Below are 27,020 nucleotides of genomic sequence, written 5' to 3'. Positions count from 1 at the left end.
CTGGAAGGGACCTTAAAGACCATCCAGTGCCACCCCCTGCCCTGGGCAGGGACACCTCCCACCAGCCCAGGTTGCTCCAAGCCCCGTCCAGCCTGGCCTTGAACCCCTCCAGGGATGGGGCAGCCACAGCTTCTCTGGGCAACCTGGGCCAGGGGCTCACCACCCTCACAGGAAAGGATTTCTTCCTAACATCCCAATGTCCAGAGAGATACCATTACATTGCAGTAAATGGCCCTATTGCAAAGTCTGGTTTTTTTTCTTTTGCTCTCTAGAAAGACTCAAAGACTTACACTACCCTGACCTTGTATTTTCCTGGTGAAGAAAAGTGACTTTAACAAGGTCTCTACTTTCCTCCCCTTAATACATCAGCCAGCCAACCCAAGCGGGGAAGTGCTAATTTATTACTCTTTTCTGGCTTAGTGTTGTTAAGGCAATGCTCCAACAGCAGGTGAAATGATTCAAGGGTGCTAAATAATAGCACAGAAAACCTGTGATGGCCTTGATTAATCTTCCCTTTGATTATAAAGCCAGGAAACATTTCAGGTTTAATGTCTTTGCTCAGTTAAGCTGCATCCTTAAATCTAAGGGTGGGGGTTTTATGTTTGAAGATGTTGTATTTATATTGAAGTCTTGTTCATCTATTAGGAAATGATCTTTGACAACGTCCTGTTTTGTCTGTGAGAGCTACTGAAGGTAAGCAGCAGAGTCATCTTCGTTATGTTGGACACCGTGATCTTAAAGGTCTCTTCCAACCTAGATGATTCTAAGCTGAACAGCAAAGACTAAGAATTGCAGTCTGGTGCCGTGTTATTAAGACCCATATGTTGCAGCCCACAAAAAGCTGGTGTTGCAGAGAAATGGGTTCAGTGTGCTAAGTTTATCAGGAAGGAACAGATAGCTATAGAAATAGCTACTTTTTTTGAGGTTATAGTCGAGGCTGCAGCAACCTTATGATTGTAGACAAAAGTGCTACTGCAGAAGGTCTTTGCGGTGGAGTTAATGTGGAGAACAGGTAACGGGCAGAGCTTTCTCCAAGTACCAAATACATCCTGGCGACTCATGTTCTACGTATGCAAAGTTATGGGGATTTTGAGGCTGTCAGAAGAGAGGTCATAAGGGGGAAAAACAAAGAAACTGGAATTAATTCCAGTGCTGGTTTCACTTGCACACTGTAGGCTATCAGAGTAATACATAATATATCTCAATCTACCTGTCTGCTTCTCAGAAAAGACATTATACCTGTCATTTATTTTCCCATTATGACATTTAGGGAGCATGCCACGGGTGCGCGATATTAAAGACTATTCAAAGAGATAGCAGTAGAAAAATAGATGTAATGGTTATTCAGATTTCTGGGGAAAAAATGTACGTCCTTTAACGTAGCTTTTGTGTTCTACAGCAAAAGGGGTTGGGTAGGGCGAGGCTACGTCTCAATTCGGATCCTGGGCTTTTTTCAGTTTTTGTCCCGCATATCACGCCACGATCCACTGGATTCACATATATACCCTTAATCATAAGGCTCGAGTATATACCTTGCTAGCAAGAAAAAGAAGAGGATAGGTGGGGCGGGTTTTTTTGTGACCTTGCCCCTTGCAGCGTAGATTATTATTTTGCTTATGGTGTGACTTGTTGATATATGATGACGTAGCTGGCCCTCTGCATTAAATGATTTCTATAAAAAGGAACAAAATATCCAGGCAGCGATGGCTGGATCACTGCTTTCGATACGAGACTGAAAGCCTCTGCCAAAGCCGCTGTATCTGGCGTTTTGAACTGTCATTTGTTTTATGTTGTGTATAATCCCTTATAAGTCAATAGTACCAAAATACCTTTAATTGTCTTCCTATGATTTTTTGCACGCACCTCTACTGTGGTACTGTCGGCAAATTATAGGACACAAACTGTTTCTTGCCAAATCAATGTTATTTTCAGCACTCTTTGTAACCTTAAATAAACACGTGGCGTCTATTCAGGACAGTATAAAGTACTTCTCCAGATGGCTTGATCGTGACAGATAACCTTATTTATTGTTATGACAGTACAGGGGCAAGCTGCACCTGTGGTCTCTTCCCCAGCCTGTCTTGCAGGCTTGTCTCTCAAGCGACAGACCTTACCAACGCTTTTGCGGGATTGAGTCCAGTGGTTGAACTAACTTTAGACTCTGTCCCTGCTCCCAAATTCTTGCCCCAGTTTCACGCCAATCGGTGCCTTATGAGTCCTTTATACGCCCTTTAAAAGCGTTTCTCCAGGTAGAAAGTGGCACTACTTCCTTTTATTTTACTGTTCTTAGACCTGATCCTAAGACCCCTTTTTGATAGAGTGAACCTATCAAGCCCACCTAAATTTTGATGTCGTCTCAATGGAACATTTCTGCAAGGTTTTTGGCAAAGATCAAAGTTACAAAGAGTATCTCCCTACAAAGACGTGTGTTATCTGTTCCCTGCAGAAACACATCACAAGTGAAGAAAAGGTTGAAGATCATAATAAGTTCTCTTGCCCAGGTCAGTGGCACAAATAAGCATGACACATCACTTAAAACATATTCTCCCACGTTTAGGCCAGCCCAGCTACTTCATGTGTAACCTCAAGTGCTTCCACACAACCTTGTTGCGTTGTCGGTCTCTCTTTTGCATTGTTTTTCCAGTGCTGGCTTGATCTCTTCCTAGCTATGTGATATTTGGTCACATTTTAATACCTTTTCGCTGACAAAATTCCAAAAAGAAAAAGAAGCCTGTTAATCTCGCCGAAGTCAGACAGATAGAAATCTCTCAGTCAGTAGTTCTTCTGGCTCCCTCTTAACAGGTCTTGGTATTTCTACGTTACATCTTATCTGTGACAATTGGTTATGCTAGCAAAGTCTTATCCAGCAAGCCAAAATGATATCAGTCAGCCAGACTGAAGAACACTAAATATTTACGATATGTTATGGATACTTCCTTTATCCCCCACAATTAAACGTTTTTATGTTACAATGATATAAAAATATAGGAATAATACCAGAGTGTTCTTAACTTCTTCAGTTCTTAACTATGTAATAATGTAATTAAAAACAAAAATTTCCCAATCAATACTGAAGACAATAAAAATTTTGATGCAATTTCTTTTGTCGCGTTTCTGCCGTGATCCTACCGACTTACACAGAAATAGAGATTAGGAAAGTACAGAAAAAGTTGACAAATGGGAAGGCTAATTGGGTAGCAAAATGAGGCAGCAAAATGCTGAAACCAAAGTTATCGCATACAGGTGCATCCTAATTTAAACCCAACTCTCTTATTCATTAGAGTCAGCAGTGGTTGTTGTCTTGACAGTCGAAAACACTGTGGCACTGCTGTCTGATTAATAACTTCCATCCGCAGTCTGGGTGTTGCTGACTACAAGGGAATTATTTTCAAAGTGACTCCAATGCTGTATGGCAAATGGATGGATTTCAGGAAAATGGCTTGATCCACAGACGATGCTGGCCACGGAGAAATCGCTGTGTGTTTTGTTTTGCTATTACTAAATTTCATCTAAATTTACTTTTGTTTTCCTTTATCCTTTTATATTTTCCAGTGTTTTATGACACACTTCTATATAGTTCTTGTATAAATGTTTATCTGACATCACTACTGTTTCAGCAGAAAATGCTGCAGATTATAAATGTTAATAGGGGTTAAAAGCTAGATATTATGTTTATTGGCTTATCTCCACCCCTTGCACGAGCATATTGACATTCAGCTTTAATTTTAGAGTCTTACAGTGCTTTTCAAGAGTTTCATGTTTCATCAGTTTACAAAGAATAGCCTATGGTCCTCAAATTCCAAACCCATTGCCTGTTTCTAGACTGAATGATGAGTACTTATGCCATATATTCCTCAACTCTGACCACACCTAAGTTTACTTCTTGTAAGGAACTCCCAGAAATTTTGTTGAACCCTTAGTTTATCTTTAGCCAGAGGAAATAATAATGCTGGGAAATGGATCCAAATTTTATCATTGTTCTAGTCTCTTTTTGAGGAGCGGGGGGGAGTAAAGCAGGATAAAATGAACCCAAATAATAACTGCATGAAAGATGATAAATAAACCCAAGTATAAATAGGAAAATATTTGTCGGTTTTTGTTATGAATTTTGCATTTGGGAACAGGAAAGGCACTGCTCAGTACTGATAGGAATCGGCATTTGGCTAGTGTTATAAAAGTTGGGAAATCTCTTCCCATGCCTCCAGTTAAACATTTATCTGCAAATTTAGATGTTAATGTTACACTGAAATTTAATTACTTGGCACCTCTGAAAATCAGACTGTGGGATGTAGATTAATTATGAGTAAATGTAAGTACTCACCAACATGCCCGACTTAGGGGCCTTATGAACTCCTAAGATAGGAACTCTTTTAAGTAAGCCCAGTTTGATCTCTGGGGGTGCCTTCCCCATTGAGGAAACTTTGGCCAAGAGTTCAAACTTTCAGCCTTCAATAAAAGGTTCGAAGTTGGCCAGGAGAGCGCCTGAAGTAATTTTAGTCTTGTCCCTCTTCCTGATTGTCTGTGCAATAAAATTTAATTGCTTTTCATTGTTAAGGAACATTTTGGAATTGCTATTTTTTTATTATCCTTTTCATGGGAATTCATCTAGCTTTAAAAGTTATTTTAAGGATAATACGTGATACCGTGTGGTTCTCAGCGAGTTTTGTGTCGAACGTTGAGCACGACTGCGTTGAGGTTCTGCCAGGCTCTTGGTGAGAGCTGCTCGTAAGAAGTCTTGTCGTTGAATCTGATTCACTTTAAGGCAGGTCACAAATCTCAGTCGCAGTTCAGCAGATCATCCAGATTTTATTGTCTGTGTTAGCTTCTGTTATGGCTGGCTTCCAAAGCAGCGTACTGGAGTGTGAGTTCAGAAGAGGCAAACTGGGAAACGGGAAGAACAGGACTGAGAAGGCACCGTGCTGCTAACACGCAATCTGTGCTTCGCTAGCGGTCCTCTGGTTCAGTTCTTGACGTTGTCCCTTGGGAATAACAGCAAATTAAGCCATTACAAAATTTGTATAGAGGAACAAAGATTCTCTGTCTGTTCTGGAGTTTAGTGTGTCTATTATCTCTGCCATCCTCCTAATCAAGAGAAGCAGCTGACAAGAAATGTGCTAAATATGACTGCTGATAACAAGACTGGGTACTTTGCTTCAGTGAAGAGAATAAAAGTGGCAAACCCGGGATAAATTCCATTCCCTTTCCATTTAAAAATACCTACCCGTGGTACCAGCCAGTATTAAACATGTCCTTTCCTGAACTCTGTCATCATGGGAAAGATAACTTAGGTCTACAGAGGAGCAGATATCAGATTTTAGTACTATGTATATATCCATAGCAGCAGGAAATATTCTCTTTTGTATTGAAATACCTCAGTAACAGTTCACAGGTTAAAAGTTGAACTTTTAAAATACAAGTTTCAGGTGCTAATGTTCTCAAGGATGTCCTGCTGTGTACTGCCATCATATTTGATGGTCTGATATTCCATCTACTCCCTGGAATCTTCTAGTAATCACAGAAATATTCCTAGTCAGCAAATTCTGGAGAGTGTTTCTATATCTATTGTGTAGAAAATGATTCCTGGCTGGAACTATAGGTGAGAAAGTACTTGGTCAAGAGTTGTTAGAAACATTTATTAATGACATGAACATATATTTTCTGAATGACGTTAACATAAATTGTCATCCACGGTCTTCTGAATGTCTTTAAAAGAGTGATTGCTCCCTCGCTATAGTATTAGTTTCATCAGGCACTGTTTAGAATAAAACAATTTAAACAATCTACCGGCCATAGCTACAGCTTCTTGTTGTTGTTGTATTTGCTGCTGGTTTTGGTTACCCCTCAGGTGCACTGATTAGGTGGTAAACTTATAGCATGTGTTTCCCAAACAAGTGTGTGAGAAAAATATCTGTCTCTTAAAGGTATTTACAAATACCTTAGTACAAGATCATGAAATGTAATCGCAATGGAGAAGGTCATGAGGCTTGTTGTGCTGTTCTAGGACGCACAGTAAACCTTTTCCCCCTTTTGACGTGCCTTCCCATCCTGCTCTTTTTCTGTGCAATAACTTTTGTAATTATTATTAATTATATCACGTAACGTATATGTTAGCTTCAGTCCTTTGATAAATGACAACATTTGGAACACTGAAATCCCATTTCTATATGTATTTTTCCCTATCTATTTCCATTTTGGAAGATGAATATTTTTTTTCTTGTCTGATCCTTCCTAGAGTAGTCTGTTGGTTTTGGGTTTTTATTAGTTCATTATATTTCGTATTTCAACTATTGACAAACAAGTTGTTTCTTGTTCTCTAGAATGTAAGCTTAGTTCTGCTCTAAATTTTACCCCTTTTCACGCCTGAGTTATTAGCTGACATGTTTATTTTCCAGACTAGCTTTTTAAATTTGTTTTCCTTCCTTTAATTTATAAATGCTATAATCAATTATTTATACTTTTTTTTTTTTCCCCGGTGAGTCCCAGGCGGAATATTTGATTGTCCTCAGATAAGTCATGCCACCAGCAAAGTGCTCTCGGGCAGCTGACACCAGTTAACCCAGCTAGTTTTTAACCTCTCCTGAGCCTTGATGTGTCTGGCTGCCTACATATTTTATCACCCGGTGAACGAAACTGTTGTGTCGTACAAGCCCGTTCGCCCCCTTTTGTTGAGCTTGTGTCGGTTTGCCTCTTGTATAAGTGGTCAGAAGATAGACTGGACAAAAAAAACCCCACCTGGCTATGGGTGAGAAATACAACTAACTTCAGTAAAAGCCTTCCCTCGGCAGCAGCTCAGCATCGGTAATTCACCAAGAGTCTAATAATCACGTTGGCATTCCTGCAGCCTGGTGGCGATTTGAGTGGTGTCCACACAGCATTACAGAACTTGTCCGTTTTTTCCAGGCAGACTTATATACACGAAAATACCTTTTTTTTTTTATTCTGAAGTTAAGTACAAGCAAGAGATTTGTGCCCTTTGCATTGTTACTAATAATGTCCCGTAGCTGTTCATTTTTTAACCTAAGAACTAATTTTATAAGTAGATGACAGACTGTCTTCTAGACTCTAATTAAAACTTATTTTTGGTCCTTAGGTGTAATGACTGCTCTTCTGAGATGAGCTCTTAATTAATGCACCGAGATCCCGAAAGTCCCACCTCTCCACAGTAATGATTGACATCCAAGGATACATAAATTACACTAATTGAGCTTTCCATTTATACGTTTTTCTGCAGCCAACTCATCAGAAAAGGTAGGAGAACAGACCAGCACAAGAAAAGTTATGTTGCTGTCATCTATATTTTCCTGAGGGGGAAAATCTTGCAGAACTGTTGCACATTTATTACCGCGGGTGTCAACTCTTCTTTCCAGGTTTTAGATGTAACATTTGTTTTACTATGAAAATTAGCATTTTTAATTCGGTGGTGTGCAGTTGACTAATGACACAGTATTCACTGTTCAAAACCAAGAATGCCGTACAGGTCAGTACAGGGCAATGCTTTGGATCGCAAATAGTGTTGCATAGAAATACATACTTTCTGAGCAGAGGTGGTTTGGAATTAAGATATTTCACTGTGTGAGTGGTGTTGTATCCCTAAATGTTCTCTTGATTTTGACCCGCAGTTGGAAGCACAAATTTTCTAGTATCGATTAAGCAATTATTTATTTCTAGGGTTTAATTTAGTACTTCAGTAATGAACTTTACATTTAATTTAACCCTATATTATTCTGGTGTCGGTTAAGATGAAGTCATTGAATAAAGTCCAGTATTCTCACCTGAGCTGAAGTCTGGTGAAACAAAAAAAAATACTGATAAGAACATGGTGGATGGAGAGGAACCAAGAAAAGGTGCTTGAATGTATCGGAGAGATATTTGGCAGAGGAATTACTTTGCAAAAGGTATATAGGAAATACTAAAAGTGGTTAAGGGAAAAAAAATGGAAATGAGGCTAAACATACGCCTATGTAAAGATTTAACTATGTTTTAAACAGTAATCCAGGGTATAATAATAACATGTTCAGTCTCAGAAATTAGTTTTTTTGTCTGACCATGTTTTTGTTTGACTGTCTGGATAACTCAGAACGCTTTAAAATGAAGTTGTTATTATGAACTTATTTATAACTTTAACTTCTGGTGGTGACTCGTGACAAATTTCAGTGAAAGTGGAGCTCTTGAAATAGGCATCAGACTTTAATGAAAGAAATCTGACCAGTTTTAGTGTTTATGTTTTATATTTACCTGGTATCTATACTCTTTTCTAGAAATGGGAAGCATTTGGGGGCGGGGGTGGGGCGGGGAACTGAACGTGTTTCAGAGATGATATTTTAGGATGCTAAAAATGAACCAATGGTTTAATCGGCGGTGCTAAGCTTGGGAGCTAGAGGAATTACACTTCCTTGGGGAATATCTGTACTGGAGAAGATGTATAAATGCTTATTGACCTACGCTTAAATCAGGAAGAGAGATAGATCTAGCCGGTTGTATCTAGATGAAAAGTGAACAGATCTACAAACGTATATATGTGTGCTGACTAGGGACTGTTTAACTTCTGAGATGTTTTACTCCTCCGCTACAGCACAAAGCCTCTAGAGAAAGGGATTGAAAGGAAAACTGAGAGCAGGATTGTGTAAGGCGGGCGCTGGACGGAGAGAGGTCCCATCAAAGCAGTGCGTTGACTTTGCAGCATCCCCTTTTGTGTCCAACGAGGCTATGAAAACGTGTATTTCCTGTGCAGGGCTACAGAAGAAAGCAAACTGGGAGCATGGGAGCAGAATGACTTAGAGTCCAGGCCTTTGTAGTTCTTCCATTGAAAATGTGAGGACAAAATGAGGCAAAACACAAATTTAGAGATCAGAGTACAGAGATACGAGTGGAGGCTAGGGGAACAAAATGGGAATAAAGCATAAGAATGGTGGCTATTGTAGATGCCCTTCATATTTAGAATGACTTCGTACTCTTAGGATTAGTGCAAAACCATTAGTAGATCTTCTATGAGAGCGTAATTTCCTGTTCCTTGTGATGTAACTCTTTGTCCAGAGGAACCCATTGCAAACTTTTATATTTGCCTATAATTTGTAATGTTACTGTGATTTCCATATTGCACGTATGGAGACATAACATCTAGGTATTAAGTACATTTTTCTCTTTATTGCTGGGCACATGGAAAGAATATGCGCTCCGATTTGGCTGCTTTGAGAAAGCTGAATTGTTTAAAACCTGAACAGGTTGGTAGAACCACAATGTTTTAACTTATTTAAGGAGGACAAAGGCGCTTCTGTACAGCATAATACAGCCAGTAGACTGTCGAGGTCTAACTTTATTATCACGCCTTCAGAATTTGTGGGTTTTTTTATACTTATGAAATGGGAAAAGCTCACCGTAATGTTTCGCCAGACTATATATGTGGAAATATCTATTAACAGGAAACATATGCATACATCCAGAGCGTTGGCAGCTGTTTTAAACTGTAGCTAAAATACGGTTTGTGCTAATTCAAACTAATAGTTCTAGCTAAAGCAGCAGCTTCAAAGATCATAGCAAATGTTAGATCAACTGAGGACGATGTACGCTTCTTGTTTATGGTAATCAATTAGACATTAGTGGTAGGTATTTCATTTTGAATAGCCGCAACAATAAATTATTCTCAGGGTGACATGGTGGAGCCCGGTCTCCTTTGGCTTTTGGAACCAGTAAAATACCAGAACATCAGTCAAGTTAATAAAGTGTGCCCTTCTTACACATTCTGCATCCGTGCGTAAACTGCCAGCGTATGATCAAAGACCGCAGCTGTTTCGGTTGTATCCCGGTCACATCATAGACCTTTTATAGCCATAGCAGAGGGAGAGTTGCAGGGACACCCCAGTCACCTTGCAGACGTACAGAGTTCAGGGGAACCTCATTAAATTGCACCTTGGTGAAACTGGTAGCATATCTATGGGGTGTGGTGTATATAATTTCCGTGTTAAAATTGTTTTGTGTGCATTGCCTGTGTGTCTTCTCAAGAAAACCAGGCTTTTGCTCACACAAAACTTCAGAGTTCCCTGTTTGCATATTTTAATTTTGAATTGAGAATTGCCAAATGTAAAGGACTATTAATAGCCAAATAGCTGCGTTGTACAGCACACTTTCAGGCCATGTGAAGGCATTAATAAAATATCTAATATTAATTAAAATAATTGGAAATCCCCAATATTAAAGCATGTTTTCATAGCTGTTGAGACATTTTCCATTTCACCTCATGGACGAGTTTTTCACTTAAGTCAAGGAGTTTTGCCATTGACTTTCACAAAAGTAGAATTTCAACTAGTCAATTTTTAGTAACAATCAGATGTGTCTTAATAGCAACTGATTGCCTTTTCTATATTATCAGGTTTCAGTACGAGAAATGTCAGAGAGGGAGGGATCTTGATAAGAAAGTGATTCGAGGAGTTACTCCTGAAAAAGATGTTTTAAGAATTAATTAATGTTGAATGCGGAGTAGTTAACTGCTGTACTGCAACAAAATTAAACTGGGAACTTCTTCGGAGTTTTGAAGACACTATAACCTCAGCCTCATTGTTGGTTTAGTTCTGCTTGAGAATTCACAAAAATAGTGTAACTTTACCATTTAGGGAGCTAAGCAGTACAACACGATACAGGCGGCCAGCTAATCCGATATTTGAATCTTAATATTTCTGCTAATTTTTGCAGGAATTAATTATTGAAGAAAAAAAAAAAGCCCAAGTTTACTTAAGGAACATCTCTAACCAAAAATACAACCTTGTGTCCTTAGCTACTCTTCCTAAACTGATTCTTCCCACTTTACAGATAAAGAAACGTCTGTGTATTTGTCCGGATAACTTTCAGTGCATGTACAAAAACTAATAGGTTGTAAAACTAAAATATGTTAGGTGGGATAATAATCTATTATGATAACAGTCAAATTGCTTGTCATGTCATGAAGGGTTATGCTTTAATTAAGCAATAAGGCACGACAGGTTGTGAATTACCATGTAATAATTCTTGCCCAGTGTATTGTTAGGCAAGAGGCCAAAGGCCTAGTGCCACTGACTGCTGCAGGAATGAATTATGGTGCTGTAATTTAAACAATGCAGTATCACATTGCAATAACTGTAAAATACTACATTTTAGATGAAAAAAGTGCAAATTGTAATTTTTCTACACCTAATTACTCCCCCAGTAAACTATTTCGTTGCCAAGGCTATCACAGAAAAGAGAGATTTTGTATTTAATATTGTATTTAGATGTGGATGGCAATTAAACTTTAAAGACGATTGCTTCTGGGAGATCTGAAGGATGCTATTCTGATACCATTTTTCCTAAAATAAACAGAAGACATACAGCTCTGAGGAACACAGATTCCCTAAGTTCTTTCCTGTCGTTGGACAGAACTAGTGTACAACTCTTAAAAGTAAGAGCTTTGTGGAACTTCTGCATTTAATGGAGGCTTTGTTCTTACCTTTGCCTTCGGAAAGCACCATTTCTCTTCTTCCCATTCTTCCCTATCGACAACTTTTCAGAAGGCGCCTCATTTATAAAACCCTTCAAATTCATCTCTCAGACTAATTGTGGGGTTTTTTTTTAAAAAAAAAAAAAGTGTTTTCCATGATTTTTTTCCCCTGATCATCAAAGGAGAAGTCGATAGGAAGAAGACAAACACACAGGATTGTGAGAGCTCCTATTATATTCCTCTGCTACGAAGCACAAAATCAAAGATACCGTAAACAGTTGGAAACGTTGAAAAAAGTGATGAGCTACGACACTTTTCTGCATTTTCATTGGTCATATGACATAGGTAGCAAAACCCACGTAGTTAAGTCTTACAATGCATGATGTTTACAACCACTAGGAAATCGTACCGTATTGTCCATTTTGCGAAGTTATTTCCCAGCTGACGCGTCTGACTGGAAAAGGTTCAGCAGGTTCCATGCCTTAATGGAGACGCGTTGTGCTGTTTCCTTCTTGAGGAAAATTGGAAGCCACATCCGTTGATAGTTTTATTTGTCTGTAGCTGAGCAACATCAGTCGGGTTAGTGGTCTCAAAAACAAAAACCACCTTATTTCTTCTCAGTTGTGAGATTCAATAGAACCGGACTAAAATGTAGGGGGTCTTCTCATTATTTTACATTGCGTTTGTGACGGGGTTGTAAATCAATACGGCTTCCAGAAGTCACAGGTCTGCTGTACAGTATCACTCCAATCTAAATCTCTCCCTGTGTTCCATGGGGGTTTTTTTTTTGTTGCATTTTCGTGTTCAATCCAGGACTGACTGTTGCCTGACGCTCTGCTGAAAATCAGATATGGGATCAATTTGCAAGTTGCTGTTTGTCTCCTTACTTAATCGAAGTTTGTGTCCTTAAGTAAAACCAGAATTTGCCACTTGACTTAATTACACTACAATTAATATACTTCCTTTCAACGTTGCAATACTTACTAGGGTAAAACTAGCAAACAATGTTTCATACTTATTTTTATATATCATTACTTCTGTACTGTAGTGTAGTAGTAGTAATAATAGACTTCACGTAAGAAGCGCGTTAATGTTTATGTTGGGACACGAACAAAGAAGCAATTTTTATTCCATAACACTTGAATTACAAGCAAATTTGCCTTCAAAGGATTCTTTGTACACTAAGAAAATCTGTCACTATGACAGAGTTCACAGGAGGAAGAAACAATCGGTTTAATTTTCCCAACGGTTGAGTAGCTGCTTCTTCTTTCTGAGCACAATTCATCAAAAATAAAATATATTGCGCTTCTGATATGGTTTACCACAGCCAGTTGAGGGATTTGCTTTTGGTTTCCTAGTGATCAGGAGGGCATCTCTACTTCTTAGCTCTCAGCAAATAGTTGTCTTTAATCTGAGACTGCAGTCTAGATAAGGGTTCACAGCAATTATTCATCACTAAAACGCTTTTAACGCCTGTAACTCCTCTAAACTCATGTTTTGACTTACTGTCTCCGTTTTTGCAATACACAAATTTGCATAAATACTCCGTAACTTCAGCAGAAAAAAAATAAAACGGCAACAAAAAATGTTCAGGGCAAAGGATAATAAACTGCCAGTTGAAGCTTCTGTTTTTCAAAATAGGAATGCTTTTGAGATTTGATTAGCAATGACATATTATATGACAAAAGAAGAAAAGGGATATAGAAATGGAAACTAAAAATAGTTGTGTGGTAATTTAATAACCTGGCAGATTTTATTCCATCTGTTAGGAAGAGTTTGAAAGCCATTTCCTGCTGCCACTCACACCGCAGAAGCTTCAGAGTTCAGAGATGGAATCAAATACCTGATGTGAAAATCTGCTATTATGATTCATATCCAAAGATTCATATCAATATCCTTGCCTAGAATACTGTGTAGGGTTATTTAAAAAAGAAAAAGTGAATGCAAAAGTTCAGGATTATTATTTTTCTCATTGTAAATACCACACCTTGTGGCAGAAAAAGGACCAAAAATATTAATCCCTTGCAATTTATGAAAATAGTTGAAAATATTCAATGTGACTGGATAACTCTAGAGACCAGATTTCTCAAATAGGTGCTCCAGTATTCAAATTTCACAAACTTACTTTCAGGGTGACAGTACAGTGTTATATTGACTGGCATCCAGGAGGGCCACGGAGGTGATCAGAGGGATGGAGCATCTCTCTTATGGAGACAGGCTGAGAGAGTTGGGGTTGTTCAGCCTGGAGAAGAGAAGGCTCCAGGGAGACCTTAGAGCGGCCTTCCGATGTCTGAAGGGGGCCTACAGGAAAGCTGGGGAGGGACTTTTTACAAGGGCATGGAGCGATAGGATGAGAGGTTATGGCTTCAAACTGAAAGAGGGGTTGTTTAGATGAGATCTGAGGAAGAAATTCTTGGCTGTGAGGGTGGTGAATCAGTGGCCCAGGTTGCCCAGAGAAGCTGTGGCTGCCCCATCCCTGGAGAGGTTCAAGGCCAGGCTGGACGGGGCTTGGAGCAACCTGGTCTGGTGGGAGGTGTCCCTGCCCAGGGCGGGGGGGTTGGAGATGACTAACCTGAATCATTCTGTGATTCTGTGATCCAGAATTGATAAACAAATTGGGGGAAGACAGCATCAAGTCAAATTATGTGAACAGGAGGTAAGAAGGAGAACACGTGTTGTGTAAACCTCTGGCTGATGAACTGGCCTTCCATCCCACCGTAAATAAGTCCTGGCACGCCCTGTGTTCTGGCGAGGAGTTAGCTGCCGCAACCCACCCGTATCTCTCTACAGCTGGTTAGGTAGCTAGAATTGGTTATTTCTAGCTGATACTTCAAAGGCACTCGATAGACGTAAGAAAGCATAAATCAATTTTTGTCTTTAATAACAGAAAATCTGTAACACTCCTGTCCTGTTAGTCTAAGTCACAGTACCAGACAGTGCTGCTTCTCTTTGTTGGGGGGTAAGAATGTAAGTTAGAATTCAGCATGAGTGGTACAAGCCGGTGTAAGCACTATAAACTCCTTTTGCACAGAAAAAGGTTCTTTTACGTTTGGTCATTCGGGAAGAGACTCTAGAGAAAGCACTGAAACTTCACTGGCAACTTGGCATTATTTTTATTTTTATTTTTCCCTTAGCTGGTCAGAAGAAACACAGATAAGTGGGTTTATGTCTGAAAACGTAAAAATAATCTACCTTCCTGTTAGATAAAGTTTTCATGAAAAATTAAGACTCTTATGTAATGCACTTTCTGCCCATTCACACATTCACATGCTTTTTGCAAGTTTTAAAAGGCTCTGGCCCAAGATTATGCTTTATTTCACCTGAAATCACTTGTTGGAAAAGGAAATGAAATAGTTCGCTTTAATCGCAACGCGAAGCAGGACTGACAATTGTAGCTGTGGCTTTTTCTATATATTCGTCTCTTTTGAAAGTTTCATCCCTCTTTTGCAGGAACCTTTTGGGGTACCTGATGGAAGCGTATTAAGTTCTGAGCCCTATCGGGGAGGCCAGTTAGTGTCACATCAAGCGCTGGTTCTACGGGATGGGCGTTTGCTTGGATATTGTCAGAACTGGGCTGGAACAGTGACATAAGGGGATAAATCCTTGTGCGGCGTTATTGATCCGCCAGGCGATCTGCTTTCTCAGGATATTCTCAGTTTCCTGCCCGGGCTGTGCAAAACAGATGTGATACTTAGAAATACAGATCAATTGCAATAGCACCAGTGATAACGATTTTCACAAGGGCAAGAAAATCTCTCATTGTGAAGTCTCACGCTAACAGCTTTTATCAGGCTTAAGATTAGCCTGCTGGAGTAATTAAAACTTAATAATGCTAGATTACTGTACTAAAGCTAAACTCACAGTGGGTTGATATGTTTTCATATTGAAATCAATTTATTTTTTTTTTGTCTCAGTGAATAGACCTTGGATTCAATAAGACCAGCTCAAGCAATCAGAGTTGTTAATGTGCAAAATGTGATATTATTTTTTTTTCTATGTTATCTGGGCTTCTGGAGAAGGATGTGTAACTATCTGTAAGCGAAAGGGCTGGAAAAGTTGACCCGTGTGCCCTTCAGGCTTTAAGTAGAATATTATGAACCGCACTCCCAAAAAGTGCGTTCTTAAAAATAGCCTGAAGATGCAGTTTTCCATATGGAACAGCAAAGTTCGTATGTTTTTATTATATAGATCAGGCACATAGGAACTTTTAATTAAATTGGTGCTGATTTGCAAGAGGAAGGCTTAATTTTAACCTTTCCTTTGTACAAGGCTTATTCTAAGCATTTCTTCTCCTACCCCGTAACCCAGCATTAACGTTTGGCCAGGTGTAGCATGTGATACAATATTGACCTTTGTTGCCTTATTTTGGTATAAATAAATGGACCCCAAAAATGACTCTTTTGCATAGTGTCCACGCTATAGCGATGATTGCTAGAAAGAAATAACAAGAAATTCAGAATTTGAATACCTAGTGATACCTGGCATCCGTGTAAAAAAAAAAAAAAAAAAAAAAGTAATCTTGTAGAAAAATATATAATTTAATATTCCTAATGATGTAAAAGGTATGACATTCACAGGTGATCTCAGGCATTGCGTTAGTGTTATTTATCTAATCTTTCTAGTTCCTTTCAACCACGTATTAGATGATGGATTGCATCAAACCAGACTTTATCCTTTTCATTTACGAAGCAAGGATTATTTTTTTTTTTTTTTTTTTTTTTAGATCTGTAACTGTATGCCGGCCACCCCAAGGTGGCTTGGACAGCCAAGAGGAGTAATCGGGGCGATTGCACCTTGTCACGGGGGGAGGTTAGACGAGGTGCTTTCTTCCCCGATGACAGGCTGTGGCGGTCAGACAGCAGCCGAGCAGAACAAACCGCCGTGGCAGTTTGCCGCGAGCAGCGCGACTGTCACAACTCCCGCCCGGAAAGCGGGAGGCGAGGGATTCAGCCCAGGGAAGTTTCCAAGGGACCGTGCAAATTCTGGTTGCCAAAATTTCCCTGCAAATAAGGAGTGACGTGCGTTAACTGCGGAGTGATTGTGTCGTTACGGGGGTCATTGTCCACTGCCTGGCGCTGGCCGTGATCGCGGTTTACACCAGAGTGACACTGTTGATCCATTTACATTTGTGCGTGGCTGTTCCTGGTGTGGGAAATCTGCCTTCGTTTGAGAGCGGGCCTAATCACAATGAAGGTTATCATCGCTTTTTAATGACTGCGTGTGTCTCTCACTCCGAATAACTACGTACAGGGTGCTACGGAGGCCATGTGCCTGAGCGAGCCCAGGATAAAATCGCGTCTATTCAGATATATCGTACAAACTTTCATTCAAAAAGGCTTTCATTCAAAAGGGACCGACTCTATGAAGACTGCAGTGAACTTTGGAATTTTTAGCAGATTCCTGAAAAGGCACGAGCTAACCAAGAAAGCGCACGCCCAGATTCAGTCTTTTCAAGTAGAGCGTTCCAGGCTTTTGTAACACGACAAGGGAGGCAGATTTGACAGCAAAAGGAAACCAAGCATCTTAGTACCCACGTAAGGGAGTGGCATACTACGAATATCTGGTTTTCTCATTTTAAGCTGAATTCAGGCCGTGTTTTAAACCCAGAAGAGCAGTACTGTGAGCCTACATATGTGGGTATTTAAATCTATAAAGATGGGTCGAAGAGGGTTGGAAAAAGTGCAGGAGAGCCTCTACGAAGTTAATAGAAAGTCAATATAGATAAGAAGAGTTATGCTTAGATTTCTTACTGCTCTAATATAAACCGATCCTGAATAAATTCTGGCTTGAAATTTCCACGTTGCTGTTTGTTGCTGTTAGCACTAAGGCTAGACGAGATTGTTGCACCTAGCTCGGGCTGGTGAAGGAACTGAAGGTTACAGCCGTGCAGTTGAGCTTGCACGGAAAATGTCCCTCGTAGAAGGACTAAGCTCCTCCTTTTGTACTTCTTTATTTAAAATTCATCCCAAATTTTACCATTTCTGTTCAGAGGATATTTTAATCTTGGAAGATGTATTTTATTTTTTTTTCTAATTTTAGTAGTCATTCCCAAAATGATGGTTAGGAATTAGTTTTTAAACAGTTGTTTTTCAGCACACTTTATTTTTTTTTTTATTTCTGCTGGCTATAGATATTAAACACACAAAGCTTTACACATGTGGTTTTCACATATATTCACGTCATGACTGCCCAAACAGGGGCCTCTTTTTTCAGTTTTTGAAATCAATTAAGAAAAATCCTGTCTTATTAAGGGGAGAATCACCAAAGCTTATCTTAGATCTGGTCATGTGCATCCATCCTTCAGCGTGCTTCCCTTGGGGTGCCGGGCACGTTGCCTCCTGGCAACTCCTGAGCTTCTCCATTGTACCCAAAGCAGTAACAGCTGCGATAACATTGGTTGAAATACTGATATCGCACTCCGCTCGCAATACAGGGCATCTTTTTCACTCTGTTCTCTCTCCGGCAAATTAGAAAAGATTTTTCACAGAGGAGATCCGTGCTGAAACGTGAGTTCAGTTTCTCGGATGTACCTGTCCTTTCCTCAGCCCTTTAATGCCCTTGCTCCTGATAGGAATTGAGACATGCTGGGAGGGAAGGATTTGTAGGCAAAAATGCCTGAGAATACTATATAGGGAGCATTGTTTCCATCTGGTGAACATTGTGTGGTTCGCCAGAGAAAAACTCAGATCCATCTGTCTTTTCTGGGTATGTCAGAAGAGGTTGCTCTCTAATAAATATTATCAGTGTTCTGGAGTGGTTATGAGATGAAGCGGGACTTTGACCAAGCAGTAGGAAATTAGAAGTCTCCTTTTGTCTTTTCTTCTCGCTTCTCTTCCCAGATTTGTGTAGACCCTCCAAGGGTTGGCCAAGGGGATGTCATAATCCAGTTAATATGTGTCACCGAGGTAGGACTTCGGCCTCGTAAAACAGAACAAGACAGAAGGAAGATAGATAATGGTTGCCTCAAAAATTGCACTCAAATTAAAAAAAATAAAATAAAAAAAAAATTAATACCAACCTCGACGAGATTAATCAGTCCTCTTTATAACTTCTGGCCATGAAATTGTTACCTAAAATATATGATTAGGCATTTGAGAGCCGTTCTGTGAAAACAGACTTAAACATTCTATGAGTGGAAAGGAAGCCTCTTCTACCTCTAATACCAATCCAGAGTATTTTCACAGAGCAGTATCATTTCTTTAAAAAGCTGCAGTTTTTAAGCAAAAAGGCTAGAGGAGGTGATGTCAATATCAACATTAAATGTCTTTTAATTAGTAAAATTAAGCTAATAAAATTGACAGCGGTTGAGTACAGAGTAATCATGTTTAGAAAGCTACTCAGCGGTTTGTTTAAAATAAGTCATTAAAGTCGTGATTTAGATGTTCTGTCTTCTTTACCCACCACACAAGCAGTTAATACAAAACATTCCATTTTACTGTTATGAAAGAAAAAAATAAAACATATATATTTTTCTAAAAGAGCCGTAAATTAGGTTGTGCTGGAAGCATCCATTTTCTTGCCTCCATCACTGCCAACTCCCACTGTTTTCTTTGATATATGATTTGCAGACTACTATTATTATTTATGTGTTTTACAATTACTACGAATGACACCTCCCCTTCCTCAGCCCTAAGCCACAAATCTGAAATGAATAAATGCTGTTTATTGTGACAGTCTGCCTTTTGTCTGTGGAACAATGACAAACTGCACCACTGACAGCCAGTTGCTGTTTTTAACTACTGCTCTCCAGCTCGGGCTTTGAGTGTTCTTCAGAACACGACAGCAGACAGTCTGGAATAAAATAAGTGAAAACGCATTGCGTTTGTTTAGCATGCCGTGACACCGTTGTCCACGGCGTTGGGTAAACAAGAAGAATAAATTACGTAAGCATGAGAGGTTTTAGTTCTCTGCGTCTCATTGCGATTCGTACGGCTGTGGCCATATCAAAATGATTATATTAAAACTTTTCAGTGTTAATCATTTTGATATTCGTGTGGAGAAGTGCCTTCTGACTGGAATGAAGTGAGGGAGGAGGCGTAAAGGCAGCACTTTTAATTCTTTGTGAAATCTAAGGAGGTTTCTATTCACTCTGAGCTCTTCCACAGGGCGAAGGCATCGTGGAATGACTTCGTCTGTGTGAATTTTGTGAATGTCTTCTGACCTGCGGCTAGTTAGGTTTTTTTCAGAAACATTAGAACGACCTGTTTAATATCTAATTGTACCTAGAAGAGCAGAGTTAGTAAGTGAATCAGTTCTTATATTTTGACGAGACCCCGGCTTCTGTCTAAATGCAAACTTGTAAATATGCCCAGGTATTTGTTTGATGTCACTGTCTTTAAATCAGAGTTAGCACGCAAACGTAGCATTTCTTCTTGAAACCAGCTGTTAGCCTTTTGTTTCTGCCTTTTCCTCCCCTTACACACACCTGGTGCCCATGCAGGCATGTGCGCGCACACACAAGCATATGACAATGCTAGTTTATAATCCTTTTTTCACATATTTATGTATGTTTGTGTACATAAATCAGTACTGCACTGTTTTGGTTTTTTTTTTTTTACTTAACTATCTAAACACAACAACACCACAAAGGATTTTCTGGCATTTCTATCATTGTCATAGAACATTGTGCTACCTTTAACAATGGAAGAGCCATGCCTAGTGTTTAACTTAAATCTTTATTCAGTGCATAATGTTACATGGGCCCAGTACCTGACCAAAAAAAAAAAAAAAAAATTTCCGGAATTACATGTAGTGTATTGATCCACTTAGGTCTTTTAATATTCCTTATTTTATTTGTGGTGCTTTAAATTTCGTATTTCTCTTTCTTTTCTCAAATCAAAGATAATGGAGAGAATGTGAGCAAATTCCAAGTCTGCTTTGGCACTGCCAGCTTGCAGAAAATATATTTCGAATTAAAAAGACATAATCTTGCTTGGACATAGTCTTGCTTGGAGCTTCCCATATTTTACTACGTTAAAATCTGCAGTTAATTTTTTAATGCATATCTCGGATGAATAATTTGCTTTCTCCTTCAGCTATCTGTATCGCCTTCCTTATTGTCTTTCTTCTCCTTTGATTTTTCCCTTTGAAGTCCCCTGTACCTGTTTTATTTCTTAGACTTCCTATCCTCCTCCTTGCAGAAACATTCTCGATATAGCTTTTTGTCTGTTAAACAGTGGGATTTATTATTTTCGTTTCTATTTTTAAATGCAAATAGAAGCCATGACGTAGGGAGCGGGGTAGCTTCAGAGTGCACAGATTCTTGTCCTTGCAATAGAGTCCTTCCTCCAGGATTGCACTTTTTATACTAATAGCCAGAGAAAACCCTTTGAGAAAGTCCATGAAGTAATATAGGCTCTTGTATATCTTTGTGTTCTGATTAATAGATAGTATAAATTGAGACTCAGTTCATCTCTGGGTCCAGCAAAGAGAAATAATATTCTTGTCTATTTGAAAGAACTGTTTTGTGAATACTTTTTTGAGGGTAAAACATGGTAAAGTACATTGAAATATAGTGTGGCAATAAAAGCATAAAAATATTCATCTAACTGGCAGGAAGAGGGCCGTGTACGTGTCTTTGTGGGCAAGAAGGCAGAGTTGCAATTAGGTTCCCTTCCCAAAGGCTCGATCCACACTAAACTCAGAAGAAAAACCCTTCTGATTCCAGTCTGTCTAGGTTAGAAGTTTTTTATAGTGTTGGAGAGCATGAAATTAATGAGTGAATCACACAGCATAACAACACGTGAAATCAAGAACAGGCGTATACATTCCGGAGAGAAAGCCATTTTGACATCCTCAGCTAGGTGTTCTAACCCAACGGAGAACAGTATGTCCTCCTGCGTTGCCTCCTGGCTGCCAAACACATTCCCATTTGAACAAACAACGTTGTGCTCATTCGTACAGCTTAAGTATCCCTCCTAAAGACATCAAACATGGTTTAGCTATTTCAGATAATACATAGGTTATGGCCATTATCTAGCTATAATAAGCGACTCGCCATCGGTAGAGCTATCCAAACGTTAATGAGTGCTTTTCGAATCTGGAGGTTAGCTGAGCTTTCATGTCAGTTATTCACAGCTGTATATTGATTTATTTATTTTTTACTTTCGCTATGAATTTTACTAAGATTATTTAAGAAAGTCTCCTCGTTAGTCATTTTCTGTGTATTATAGTTGAAACAGTTATTGGTAGTTAAAAACAGCAGAGAAAATTGACAGCTAAAAACAACGGAAAAAATAGTTACACAAGGACAATGAATTATCTCTCAAAACCTTAATACAAAGCATGTAGGAACCGCTGCTTGTGATATTTAAGATGAAAATCTAACAAATACACGTTCAAAATCAAATCAGTGTTTACTGTGTTTTGGATGTGTACAGAGAGAGTGATAAATGCCAATAAATTGGTCATTAAAGCATATGCAACAGGTACTTTACCGATTTGACATAGAGATGAGACTCCCTGCTTGCTGGGAACTTCTGTTATCAGTTACAAAAACTCCAGAAAATTAATAGTTTGGCCTGCAATATAAACTGCCCAAATTTTATCTTTCATCAGGAGCGTAACAGTGAATTCTAGTTATCAAGCTTTAGGTTCCTAATGTGATTTTACACATTATAATCTGTGTAGGTATGATAGATTCACGTGAACGTTAAGACTTTACTTGAGTTACTGTGAACTGACTACCTTTGCTGTGTCTCAAAACTGGAGAGGACGTGCAGTCTCACATCAATGGAATAGCCGTAAAGTAGCTTGAAACAAGCCGCAATGGCGAAGCCACTATTCAACCGAAATCTTTCTCACCCTTGTGAAACTCTTTATTTGGGGGGGATGTAGCCATTTGCAGAATGGCAGCCCAAGGGGATCTTTCTTCAACAGCAGGAAGGTTGAGGTCCCTTCGTTATAAAGGAGCCGTGTCTCTTGCCCATCGTTCTAGCTGGAAAAGCCAGAGCTATTGGTGTTCGGCCTTCCTCAGCTTCTCCTTCCCCCTCTCTAGTTTAATTCAGCGCAGAACTGGGCAGCGCGGGATCAATGAATGAATCCGATTTCAAGTGACAATAGATTTAATTTAGAAATAGGAATATACAGCCATTTTGACAGTCTCGATTTGGTATTCTAATCTAATAGGAAAGCTTTCATGCGCTTACATTGCCTCTTGGCAGCCTAAACAAATCTCCATCTGTGAGAACAGTACTGTGCTGATCACATAACTATGCTGTTTACGCTTCAATTTGAATATATAAAGCAGGTTTTCAATTATAAATGCGTTTCTCTTCCTTAAGTTTCCTCGGGCCCTGGGGTCACTAGAGATAAAAACCAAGAGCGGGAGCAAGGAAACTGTGAGATGACCGAAAAAAAGAGGCCATTAATTCAGACTCCTTGCAGTGACAGACCAACAATCATAAAATCGTTTTCCTAAACTAGTCACTTGAAGTACCCATACAGGTAGATTGCATTGGTATTAGCCATTACAAATTTTACTTGGTATCTTTTTTACCCATTTTTTTCTTTTTTTTTTTTCATTCCGTGAATATTCTGTGAGTGCTACTCTATGCCTCACGTTCCTAGATTTTAATGGAACTTGAGCGTCCAAATCAACAACCGACAGCAGCAGAAGAAAGGCAGACAGAGGATTTGACTGGTGACTACCAGCCAGTCTGACTTTGCTGCAAAGTTGCCTTAGGTAACACATCAAGAGCTCGCAAAACAGTGTAGAAAACACCTCCTGAACTGAAAGTGACTGTAATTAATACAGTCACCAAAATGACATAAAAAGAAATGTCTCTTAAACCATTTGCAGTGTCAGTTCGATTCCTGGTCTTCATCTGTAAAGAAGTTACTGCGTCAAGTCCAAGCTAACAGCAAAACACACCTCAGGCAAGCGGCCATTTCATAGACTGAAAAAGAAACAATAATCTCAGAAGCCTCATAAAGTTTGCCAGAGGTTTCTTGTTCCTAGTTAATTTTATGTACGGAACATCAGAAACCATTGCGGAAGGCATCCATGCTTCTGGTAAAAGTCGTTATCTGACTTGATCGCATATCCAGCATATGCCATTTGCATTAACTTCAGCTGTAATGGGGTGCTATAGTTTGTTATGTTTTTCAAAAGGATTTCTTACAGCTAAACACCTGAATTCTATTGATGTCAGTGGAAATTGCTCACTAAGATTTGCAAATTACTCGAAGATTTGCAAATTGCACAAAGATTTGCGCATTATTCTTCTGTGTTGTCAAGTCAATGTTTCCCGGGCCTTTACTAGGAAGGGAAATTACAAAGCCTAGGTCCGTACGTCGTCATTAGAAAGTGAACCTCAGAAAATGTAATTTTAGGGAATGTAATAAAAAATAAAAGGTTTATCTACAGATGTTCGTTCTTTGATTAGTTTTTCATCAGCATAAGAAGCCACAAAATATGTAAAACTTGGTTTTGCATTCCAATACTGTCTTCAGAATACTAGGGTGTTCAACCACCGAAGCAGAGTAGAATTCCCAATGCAAAGAGATTTACAGATAAAAAATGAGGGATAAGAAGATTAGGACTAAAATATATGCCATTTTTGTAGAATATATAATGAAATCCCTATTAATATGTAGCCTAGACTATGAAGTTTCAGCATGGATCTCTCAGACTTTGCAGAGGATTTGAAAAATATTTTGGAGTAATTACATAAATATGCAAAGGAAACCTCTTCGTTTGCTCATGTTATCTGGCAGAAGCTTACTGAAAATGACAAAAGAGAGAAAAGTCTGGAAGAAAGCTAACAATTGCTTTTCTCCAGAATATGCGCTGCAGCTGGTGCTGCTAAAAATTAGAGGAGGGAGCAGTTCACTGAGGAGGAAATACTCGCCAGTGATGAAAGTTTATAGGGATTATTGAAGACTGAGGGGAATTGTGAGGAACACCAAAAGAGCCTGACGCATCCAGAGAAAATAAGTTCAGCGGTGGCTGATGGAATTCATCCTCCCTAAGAGGAGCACACACCGCAGTCAGCGAATTGCCGTATCCTTCATGTACGGAGGGACTCTGAATTGGATGTAGCCTCTCAGGACAAAGATCTAGGCATCACCGTAGACAGCTCAATGAAGACGTCTGCTTAAAATATATCAGAGGTCAAAAAAGCGAATAATATTTAGGCTGTGTAGGGAATATTATGGAAAATATTACAGCATTACATAAATTGATGTACGTCCCTACCTTGACTGTTAAATTCCATTTTGGTCAACTCTTTTGTGAAAATTATAACGGAGAGGAAAATTGAAGGTTACGCAAGGGCATACATATTTTCTTCCTGCTTAGAAGGGAGAAAAGTAAAAAAAAAAAAAAAATAATGGATGTTTCCCTTTGTTCAATCTTAATAAAGAGATCAACTAGAGACATGTACTTTTATGAAATGTACGGTTGGTCTTTAGTACTTAGTACATCTCATTTCTTTCAATTCAGGATTTGTGTGATAGAGTATTTAATTAATTTCTTCCTGTCTGGGAATAAGAATTGAGCATTTAATGGTAGCAGAAAAATACAGATAACACTGAGAAACTTCATATTTTAAAACATGATATCAGCATCTATTGCGTCCTAGAATTGCATCATTCCTGTGTGGTTCCTCTTTAGTCAAAGAGGAGAGTTAGGTATTTTTCCTAAATAAATACTGTTGTTTTCCACTTTTAAACTCAGATATTTGGTCTGTTGTTTCCTCTGTTCCCAAATTCAGGACATCATGTAGTTTTCATTAAAGGGGGAGAAAAAAAGCGCAGTTATTAAATATCCCACTGTATATTGATATGAAACTACCAGTAGTGAAAAACTTTTGCTCAAATAAAGCTTGGTTACATTTCTCCTATGTGTAACAAAAGTTTTTTAAGAACTGGAAGGTAGAGGAAATTAACTGTTGAGGATGCTTACCTTGACTTCAGCCTGTATGCTGTGCAGGAATACTCTTCAGATTATGATCTGCCATCATAATCTGAAAACCCATGTCAATACAGAATGGACTGAAAGACAAACCCAGTAGTCAAGTGCTCCTGCAGAGCTCTTTCCCAAATATAATTTCAAAGCTCTGTAATACCATTAGGTGACAGTAATTTGAGCTTTTCCGGACACCGTACACGCATCTCACTTGTGTAGAATGAAGATTTTAAGATGGCTGGAAATACGGTTTAGTTATCGTAATGGCTGTTTGGAAAAAAGATAATTACAAATGGTTTATTATGATGTGATAGAAGGAGAGAAGATATTCATAGTGGGAGATAGTCACAATTAACTGGGCAATTAGACATCGGAACATGAAGGAGTAAAAAGAGGAAAAGGCCCAGGAACCATCTTTCCACCTTTATTTCCATTTTTTTTCTTTTTTTCCTTCCTATTATCTTGAGTTAGAAATGTTGTTATTCTAAACAGATGAAGACTTCTTGATTCATTCTGGTTTTTACACTGTTCATTTAGTACTTCTACGTACGATGCTTTTTTTTATTGTTATTATTTTCTTATTTTCTTGTTGTTTGTTACTTAAGGGTTTAATAGAGTTACTTCTACCCTTCATCATCACCCAGGGAAAAATACTACAACTCAGCCTTAAAGCAATATTAAAAAAGAATAAAATTTAAGTATGGTGTCATTTATAATGTCGACATTATAAATTTCTAACAAAAATAGTCTTTATCGCATGCAAATGCTAATAAGAAGGATAAACGAAGGTGGATAGGCCTGAACTCTGTCCATTTTTACAACATAAAATAAAAACCTTTTGCCAGACTTCTTCCTTAAAATGTAATTATGCTCTGAGCTTGCTAAGTTTTGCTGAACATCAAAAAAATGTTGAAAGGGCGAGGAATGAAGGTATGAGCTCTCTGCGGAAGTATGGGTAGAAAACAGACAGTCACAGGTCTCCGGGCATGAGGAGTATCAGAAAAATGTTAGAGAACGGAGATGTGCTCTCAGTTGCCTGGCAAGCCTTCATCTGATAGAAAAATCAAGTTAAAATGTTGTAGGTTGATCATTAGGTTTTGATTACTGCGCTGATTGGAGTAGTTCTTAACTATCAGCAAGTACAAGTAGTACCACAATTCCGTTGAGAGCAAAAAAACTAAACAGTCGCAGTCTCATTTCTGAAGTCTTTTAAGGCTATTGTATAAAAATTGGTCAAGAAGTTACGTAGCTTTATTGATATTTGCATCTGTCTCTTTTCCCATTGTACACTGCTATAAAATAATAAATGGTAGATAAGGGGGCATAAGATGGCTTAGACGCCATCTGCATGGTAACCACTCCCTTTTTCTCATGCTAAGATTTATTATTTAACAAGTACTTTTGCTGTTAAATATGTGTGAAAATGATTGTATGTGGTCTTGAGTGAGCAAGATTCTGCGCACCATCAAGTTATATGCCTCGCTGAAGTTAAAAACCCTTACATTCACAGTAGAATTCTTATTAATCAAATACGTAAGGATACGAAAAATTGATGGCTGCTCTTTATAAACCCATCTTGACTAACACCAGCTACGTTATCTCCCTCCTCATCTTTGATAAACCCTGTAAAACGTCAGTGTTGTACCTGGCACTGTGGTGAGGTCA

General features: G+C 38.8%; 1 long non-coding RNA gene across 1 annotated transcript; it reads left to right on the top strand.

Annotated features, from left to right (window-relative positions):
* The first annotated feature begins 568 nt into the window (after positions 1 to 568).
* Positions 569 to 19,042, top strand: LOC141743650 (uncharacterized). The gene is made up of 3 exons (XR_012587133.1): positions 569 to 693; positions 7,091 to 7,248; positions 16,170 to 19,042. It is a non-coding gene; the product is annotated as an uncharacterized LOC141743650 (long non-coding RNA).
* The last annotated feature ends 7,978 nt before the right edge of the window (positions 19,043 to 27,020 follow it).

The sequence above is a fragment of the Larus michahellis genome, chromosome 5 (assembly GCF_964199755.1).
Source record: "Larus michahellis chromosome 5, bLarMic1.1, whole genome shotgun sequence".
In the NCBI taxonomy this organism is placed as follows: domain Eukaryota; kingdom Metazoa; phylum Chordata; class Aves; order Charadriiformes; family Laridae; genus Larus; species Larus michahellis.
This window is presented reverse-complemented; position numbering and strand designations above follow the sequence as displayed.